Source organism: Procambarus clarkii, chromosome 46 (genome assembly GCF_040958095.1).
Source record: "Procambarus clarkii isolate CNS0578487 chromosome 46, FALCON_Pclarkii_2.0, whole genome shotgun sequence".
In the NCBI taxonomy this organism is placed as follows: Eukaryota; Metazoa; Arthropoda; class Malacostraca; order Decapoda; family Cambaridae; genus Procambarus; species Procambarus clarkii.
This window is the reverse complement of record NC_091195.1, coordinates 5181073-5187072: the sequence shown is the minus strand read 5'-3', so window position 1 is coordinate 5187072 and position 6000 is coordinate 5181073.

Here is a 6000-nt window from a genome sequence, read left to right as displayed (position 1 = left end):
GGAGTGCTTTGATATAGATTTTGTTTTAGATTTTGAATAAATTATTTAGTTAGTAATTTGCATTTTTATTATTTCCATTTCATGTTTTCGTATTTCTCATTGTCCTTGGCACGTGGTCTCCATGAGTCTGAGTTTAGTTGGGCCACCAGCCCAACAAAGATTAAGAGTTCCGTTATCCCTTTGTTAGCTATAATTTCCCACACTTAACGTAGATTCTTCCCTCCTCGTCCAAATAACTGGGGGTCAAGCTCCAAGGTATTGATGGCATAATCGGTCCAGACCCCGGTTATTGTGTTTTGTGTTAATGGTCTGGTGGTGGCGGCGTAAAGGAGATTCTAGTGTTTGTTAGGAGTCAGGTACCACGTCGTGAGGCTGTAGAATCTTGGCCGGTCCAACGGCTTATGACCACGTGGCGTGGGATTCAGCTTAGAGTAGTAGCTCTGGGGTCCCTTGGATTGAAGAGAAATAATTCAGAATACGGGTAGAGGTAAGGGGTAAAGGACAGAGTAGAGCCGAACCCCCCCCCCCCCTCCCCCGTGATACACACGTCTACACATTGGGTCACAACAATGACCGTCTTAAAAATAAATCATGCCATACAAACTGCTCCAGGTTTTGGAAATTTCAACCAGCTATTCAGACAAGGACTTCCAATACATGTAGTATACATAAACTTTGCTAAAGCTTTTGATAAGGTACCACATGAAAGACTGACATGGAAAGTACAAGCACATGGAGTATATGAATACTAGAATGGATCAAACAATGATTAAAACAAAGAAAGCAAAGTGTCGTCCTAAACGGAAATATCTCTGACTGGAGAAATGTGGTGAGTGGAGTACCGCAAGGTTACATTTTGGGGCTAACCCTTTTTATCATATACATCAATGACATAGAATAGAATATCACAAACCATATCATCAAAATTGAAGATGACGCTAAGATTTATGGTAAAGTATGGAGTGAACATAATATTGAGGCCTAACAAAGCGATCTACATGAACTCCACAAGTGTCGGACGATTGGAAGATGCTCTTTAACTACGAAAAATACAAAGACCTTGCATGTGGGGCATAACATTGCACATCACAACTATCAAATAAAAAATATTACCTTGCAGGAGATTGATGACGAAGGACCTTGGAGTCAGGATCCACAAATCAGTAAAAGTTGCTCAACAAGTGGAAGCTGCAGTAAAAGAAGCCAACCATGTCCTAGGAATAGTCAGACGTAACTTTGATTTCAGGGAAAATAGAGTAGCTATTTTTTTTTTCAACAGTATAAATCTCTAGTGCTTGTATTATTGTATTGAAGCATGGAGACCTCAGCTTCAGAAAGGTACATTTGCTTAAGAATAAGTTCAACACTGGGCGAGAAAAATCATTCCTGAACTAAGTGGGCTCTTTTCTTTCTTTTTTTTTTTTTGATGTCCAAAGGGTTTGGAAAGGATGGGGGAGGTAGAGGGTATGGGGAGGTGAAATTCTGGAAGAGGATGTGGGTGTAGAGAGAGAGAAGGTTAGAAAGTTCGGTGGCCTGTCCACCATGGGTTGACATGTGAGTGTCGTTTGTTTGGGTTTGTGGTATGTTGGGTTGCCAGTACTTTGGCTGGGTGGCTAGTGTTTGTGTCCTAGCTGGTGTCTGGAAGCCCTAGGTGGAGTTGGCTGCAAGAGTTTAATCTTAGCAACATCACGGTAGTTACACTTCTGGTAGCACAAAAAAGGTTTTTATTGTTATCTATTTTTTTAATTTTTTATTTATTTATACATTTTTTTTATTTTTTTTTTTATTCTTTATTAGGTATAGATTGGGTCCCGGAAGGGCCACTCATCTAGGTCGTCTGGTAGGCCACTTAATATATGAGGTCTAGGGAAGGCCTGATCACGTACATGTCTCACTTTTTGTTAGAAAGTTATTCTTCTGATCCTGTGTGGTGGTTCATGGATCTCGTAGTCACTGGTGGTGTTTATTGCTTCGTAGGGATCTTTGGGGTCTGGGACGTACATGTGCTTCATGCGGTACAGCTGCCTTCTGGCCAGGTAGCTGAGCCTGGTGTTCATTGGCATCATGTTGAGTGTCTCATGGATTTGGTCTGTTCTTACCCTGTCCATCAGTGACAGGCCCTCTGCAAACCGAAGTGCTTTATTTTGTACCCGTTGGATCTTCAGCAAGTTGGTTTTGTTGGTAAGATTCAGAGGAATGTAAAGGTACTCCAGGCTAGGCCTTATTATCATTCAGTACAGGTAGAGCTAGATGTGGGATGGGGCTTGCCTAAAGTGGAAGAGCCTCAACAGGGAATCCCTAGCCATCGCTGTCTTCTGGGAGACGTACTGGGAGGAGTTGAGTAGACTGTTAAAGTTGTATCCGAGCACCCCTGATCGTTATCCCCCCCCCTCGTTTTCAATTGAGAAGGCCATACATCCGACAGTGCTTATTTGGATCTTTTCTGGGTTAGTGGTGATGCTCCATTTTCTTTCCCAGTTAGCAGTCCTGGCTAGTTCTGTGTTCGCCTTACTGGTTATATTTGCATGTTTGGCTGCTTGGCTACTTGGGTTAGATGTTATTACGTGTGTTTCGTCGTCCGCAAATTGGACAATAATTTTGTCCCTGTTCTCCAGTTGGGGCAGGTCATTTACAAAAATGCTGAAGAGGACAGGGGGTGCCACTCACAGTGCCAGCAAAGAAGGTCTTGAAGTGGAGGCCTTCGAAGGAGAGGTCTCTGTTTTGCATTAAACTGAAGAGCTGTCTGCCCTTTAGGTCTGCTCTGGTAGGAGCGTTGAATAGGGCCTGGTGGTGGTGGGCATTCAGGTCTCCTGCAATTATAGTTGGGAGTGTCCTGTCGAGCAGCCTGTTGAGTTGGATAGAGGGGAAGTAAGTGAGTCCTGGGGGTAGGTATGTGGTGCAGACGATTAGGGGGCCGTGTGAGGTGGTGAATTCTATTGCAAGGAAGTGGTCATCTTCTATGAGGATGGGGCGGTAGGAAAGCCTTCTCTTTATTAGGATTGCCACCCCGCTGTGCATCCCCCTGTTGACCTCCCTAGTGGAATATCCCCAAAGAGAGATGTGCTGGTCCTGTCTAGCCGCTGTTTCATTGAGTAAGATAATATCTGGGTTAAGTCTGGCTACCTCCAGGGTGAGGAGGTATCTGTTGTTGAAGTAGTGTCTGATATTCACTTGAAGAATGGTGATCCCCGTTGTTGGTTGTGAGTCGTATGTGTTTGTACGGCTCGAGTGCCATTGTTGTTAACTTCGGTTTGGCTTCTGATGTGTGTGTAGGTGGAGGATAGGTCTTTTGGACCAGGGATCATGTTCCTGGTTCCGGCCGGGGGGGGGGGGGGGTTGGATGAGGTTTCCCACACATTCCCACACGTTGCTGTGCAATTGAGGGGTCTTTGTTGTCGCTACTGTTCTCGATGTCCACGTCTGTAGTGCTAGTCACTCACAGATGGAGTATTAGGGGGGTTGCTTGCCCTTACCCTTTCCTCAGGGGATGAGCTTCGGCTGCTAGTGTTGGCCCTGAGCCTCTTGGAACAGTGGTGTGTGGAACTGTGGTGTGTGAGGCGCTGATTGCGTCTAGGGTGTCTTATGGCAAGGGTGCTTGTGAGGGCTTTGAGTATAATCCTGTCTGGGACTACTGTAGGAAGGGTGGACCTGGGTGTTTGCTAGTTTGTCGGGGTGGAGGGGCCGGGTTGATTCTGGGAGTTTGGTGTCTCTTGAGCGTTGGATGAGGCCTAGGGGTGGAGAGTATTTGGGTTGGAGTTGTTGGGTTGTGCTTAGGCCTGGCCGGCGGCTGTTGTGTTGTTAGGAGACAGGTAGGCCAGCGAATCCTCGGACATATGGACAGGGGACAGGCCATTGTCCATCCTGAGTGAGTTCCAGAAATCCAGAAGCTTCACCGAGTTGTTTGGAAATGTGATTTGGGCAAATGTTAGGAGTTCAGCTCCTAAGCTGGGATTAGGATCGGGGTTTGTTGCGAGAAGGTTAGATGTTGAGGCCTGTTGTGGATGGTTCTGGGTTTGCCCTGGTATAACCGTGGGGTCATTGAGGTGTTGGTTGCTTTGGTATCCCCGTTGATCGACTAACTGGGCCCGCAACCCTGGGAATTGGGCCTGTTGTTGGTTGGGGTTACCCCAGGCGTTTACTGGTGGTGGAGGGGCAGGAATGGTGATTGCTGCTTGTTGACGGGCTGTGGTCACCGTTTCTTGTGCTTGCTTGATTGCATCCTGTCTATGAGGACACAAATGAGAGATTGCAGTGTGTGCACCATTGCATAGTGCACACTTGGGTGTTGGGCTTGTGCATTCCCTGTAGTTGTGTTCCCCTGCACACCTGCTGCACTTGGGGATTTCAATGTTGCATGCACTGGAATAGTGGTCATACTGGAAGCATTGTTTGAGCTTGTAAAACCTCTGTAGGGTGATTTGGTCAGGGCCAGACTTGATGCCAAATGCAGAAAAACCAAGGTTGCAGACTTGTGCTGCTTGCTCCGGTGAAGCCAGAGTTAGCTTCAGTACTTAGTTGTTGTGGGATTGAGTTGCGAACCTGTGGGCATGAATTATTTTAATATCCCTGTTTTATCTCCAGATTTCTGCAGATATCTCGTCAACTGAGTGACCCATGATGATGTCATGGATCCTATGTACAAAAATGGTGCGTTTGGCTTGGAAGTTGGCCGGGGGGTAGACTGTGATCCACCTTCTCCAATAGTTTGTTCAGACTGTCGGTCGAAAGGAGTTCTGGAAGGTCTGCATTGTGTACCAACAAGATGGCTCCAGTTGTTATTTTGAACACATTTTTTGTAGGTAATCTGGGTGATCTCATGAATTACTTCAAGTAGTTGGGCTGGAGAACGAATCTGGCCAGATTCGTCAGTGAACCTCACTTTGGCCGCCATGACCTTGTTGGGCCAGGAAGCCTAGTCTAATCTATACTAAGGTGGATGTTAGTGTTGTGTCTTGGTAGACTAAGTGGCTGGTGGGTGTTAGTTCAGCCGAGGCCGCTAACTTCTGGTTGTTAGGCAACTAGAGCTACTTGAACAGTTGGTAATTGAACCTATCGATAGCCTAAGCCTGCTACAAGGCTGTTAGTTGCCCGATCAAACCTTCGCGAGAATTTCAAGAACCCAGTTTTGGCTACCGCTCGGGAATGATCGTTTGGAATGGCGAAATACAAGAGGTAGAAACAGTTTAGAAAGACAGCCTTATTCACATCTTAATTCTATGATTAGTAGGTTGTGTATTGTGTGAGTGTATGTGTGGAGTGTTGTTGTACAGGCAGGAAGAGAATGAGGAGGATGAGGATGGGAATGGGTTTATTTGGACATCATTCTGCTGTAAGCGTCTGTAGAGCTGGGTTGGGTCAAAGTTCAATTGCCAAGGCCTCAACGGCGCGACTTGGCGACGAGAGAACTTGTAGCTGACTGAGAGCAAGTCTGGCTGCTGAGCGGCCGGCCGGCTGTGATTGGCTGGCTGGCGCACCAATCCTGAGAGAGGTGGGCGGGGCCAAGGCGCGGACGTCCCTGTAGATGGCGGGAGTTCCTGGGCTTTATGCCGTTGTGTGTTTATGCCTTTATGCTCTAAGTGGGCTCCCATACGAGGAATAGTTGAGAGTTTACAGGGTTAACAACACTGCAAACCAGACATGACACGGCTGAACTCATCGAAACCTAAAATGTTGAAGAATTTGTTGATCGTTCTGTCCTCGTCGAGGCCACTCGAGAGATAGTAGCCCTCAGGCAAATTCAGGTAAATATGAACACGTTGGACTGGACGGTATGAGAATAGCTTGAGCTGCTTAAACTCTACGTGTGTAATTTATATCTCAATAAATTTATTTTAATTTCAAAACAAAAAATACATTTTGAAATAAATTTATTTCAATATTAAAACATTAGTAGCCAAATATAAACAGATGTAACAGAGAACTGTAGTAAGGTCAGGTTCAGTCTCGTGTCCTGTATACAACACTGCTGTATAGTGTAGAATACTTATCTCTGAGAGTATT